The sequence below is a fragment of the Esox lucius genome, chromosome 7 (genome assembly GCF_011004845.1).
Source record: "Esox lucius isolate fEsoLuc1 chromosome 7, fEsoLuc1.pri, whole genome shotgun sequence".
In the NCBI taxonomy this organism is placed as follows: Eukaryota; Metazoa; Chordata; class Actinopteri; order Esociformes; family Esocidae; genus Esox; species Esox lucius.
The window spans coordinates 27,872,970-27,875,675 of NC_047575.1; positions in this window are offsets into that span (position 1 = coordinate 27,872,970).

Below are 2,706 nucleotides of genomic sequence, written 5' to 3' on the forward strand. Positions count from 1 at the left end.
CTGACTGATATCTTTCAACAACAAGATCCCTCTGATGCTTTGGAAGCACTCTGCGGACCATGGCTTTTGCTCTGAGATGCAACTAAGAAAATGTCAGGAAGATCCTACTAGAACAGCTGAACTGAACAGTATTTGTGACTAATCAGAGTCACTTTAAATGATGGCAGGTGTGTAATGACTTCTATTTAATGTGAGTTTGAATGTGATTATTCTGAACACAGCCACATCCCCAGTTATAAGAGGGTGTGCTCACTTATGCAACCAAGTTATTGTAAGATTTTTATTTTTCATTTTCCCCCCGAATATTTCAGTTTGTTTTTCAATTGAATTGTTCACATTATAGGTCACATTAAAAGTGGAAACATGATCAGTATAGTGGTTTATCCAGATACAGAGTTTGAGGGCAGTGTAATGCAGTTCTTTAGTTTAAAATTTGGAGGTTATTTAAACTGTAAAGAACAAATAGCTGCTGATTGCCACTAAACAGGGAAAGAAAGTTTTCAGGTGGCAGTATTTGTTCCTGATTCCACTGCATATTTAGCCTGTTGTGTGGGAGAGGAGAGCAATTTATTCCTCTGCATGCTTCCTTACCTTGATGGATAGATTGCAGGTGTCCGTTGATTATCCTTTCATGTGTATTTAGCAGGCTGCCATAGCCTGTAATATTATAGTTTTCTCCCAATCATGTATAGTCTCTGTGTTTCCTCAGTGGTCTGGGCTTGTGTTTGCATTCATGACCAGGTGATTTTTATTGATTTCCGCTAGCCTTTGTCAGAGTAGCTTCTCATTTTGGTAATTTGCGTGGTATTAAACATATTCTTCTAATGTCTTCTGTAAAATGAATGATGTTAAATTGGGCCCTGCAAAACATTTTTACACATTTACACAGCTGTAAACTATTACAATACACAAAACTTATTATAGCTGCATTATAAAGAGACATTTTCTATAACAGTGGAAGGATATCTTAATCTGGTTCTGGGGGAGTCATGAACAAATTGCTTCTCTAAATATAAACAGATGTAAAGTATGCTCACAATTTTACTTTTCATACCCAGACTGAACAACTTTAGCTTTAGAGGGAAAGCTGGAGAGGAGTGGCTACATCTCTATAACATGGACCTTGTATAAAGAAATAATGTTCATAAGGTTTTGATATACTTGTAAATAACCCTGTGCACAAAAATATTTTTGAATTTGTCTTGATGACAGCATATTCCCTCTTTAGAAAAAAAGTATATGCTATATGACATGTCTGGACAATTTGTTAACAGGTTGTTATGAAGATTACAACTAATATGGAGGTGGATTATTTGAGGCTCGCTATTTGTAAGTTACTTTTAATGGGACTAGGCTAATAAAGACAGTGTGAGAAGTAACTGCCCATGTCCATGCAGGTTTAGTACAAAAATAGTATTGTTTGACTAATAATGCGTTTCTCTGAAGAAGGGCTAGTTTACCCCTGATGAATAGGAGTGGTTCATTTTTAAGTGGACTCTATCTAGTCTGACTCACTGGTGACTGGGATTCAGTGACTAAACATTACTTCAATCGAAAGGAAAGTGACTGAGGTCTGCTTCATATTAAGAAACTACAATTATCTTCTACACTCAGACTGTATCATAACCAAGTCCACATTTGGGACATTAATGCCTTTTGGTGGGGTGGCATGGATTTGTCAACAACATGTGTCTGGTAAAGAATTCAGTTGAATACACGAGGTGTGAGTGTTGTATGCTTGGTAAGAATGTGGGAGTTTCATTTGGTGTTTCCAAGATGTTTTTTGATACTTGTAAAACAGTGCATGAGGAAATGTTATCTATTTAACTGGCTTCACCAAAATACATTTAGATATTTGGATATGAATCAGTATGCATAGATTACATATAGAGCATCTTTAGATTTTGTTTTTGAAGCACTCATTGTAATAGTCAATCATATTTTATGTATGAGGAAAGAGTAGTGTAGGACCTTTTCAGTAATGCTCAAAACCCTCCTGCTCCTAACATGTTTCAGACAGATGGAAAAGGCATATGAGCCATGGGTTATTTATGGAATTTGCTCACTTATATCAAACAGCCGACTTCTCTACACATGTATTTACTGCAGAAGATTCGTAAGCATCAAGGCTATGCCTGTTTCATAGGAAACCCTTGGGCATTTAAGTCATATAACAACTATTTCCTGTAGTTTCATAAAATAAAAGTTAAATTGCAGTGAATCAAAATGTAATTTACCTATTGTTCTTGACGATGGTTCCATACAATGAGGTCAACATAACATTCTGAAATTGTAAGGCTGTTTGAAAAACAATCCTGTAATTTAAGTCTGTTGGGATGGAAATGTTGGCCTGCTTTGTGATGCAACAATAGAAAATGTAATAGTCCAATTCATTTTCATTTGGCTATCAAACAATCAGTAGTATAATGTAAATATCTTCAAATGTGTTTTATAATCACCACATGATCAGAATGAAAAAGGCTCAGGGAAATTAGTGATACTTTTTTCATTATTGCTACATTTTAAGTTTTGGTCAGCTTTATGTAGCAGCAGTTACATCTCAGGGGGAACAAGTTAACAATGAGATTTTAACATTAGTTAAAGACTCATGGAAGAAAGGTTAGTGCAGCTGCTTTAATAAAATTGATAACAACTCATAATAATGTTAGTTAAGTATACACCCTTGTTTGCATGGCAAAAACCTGG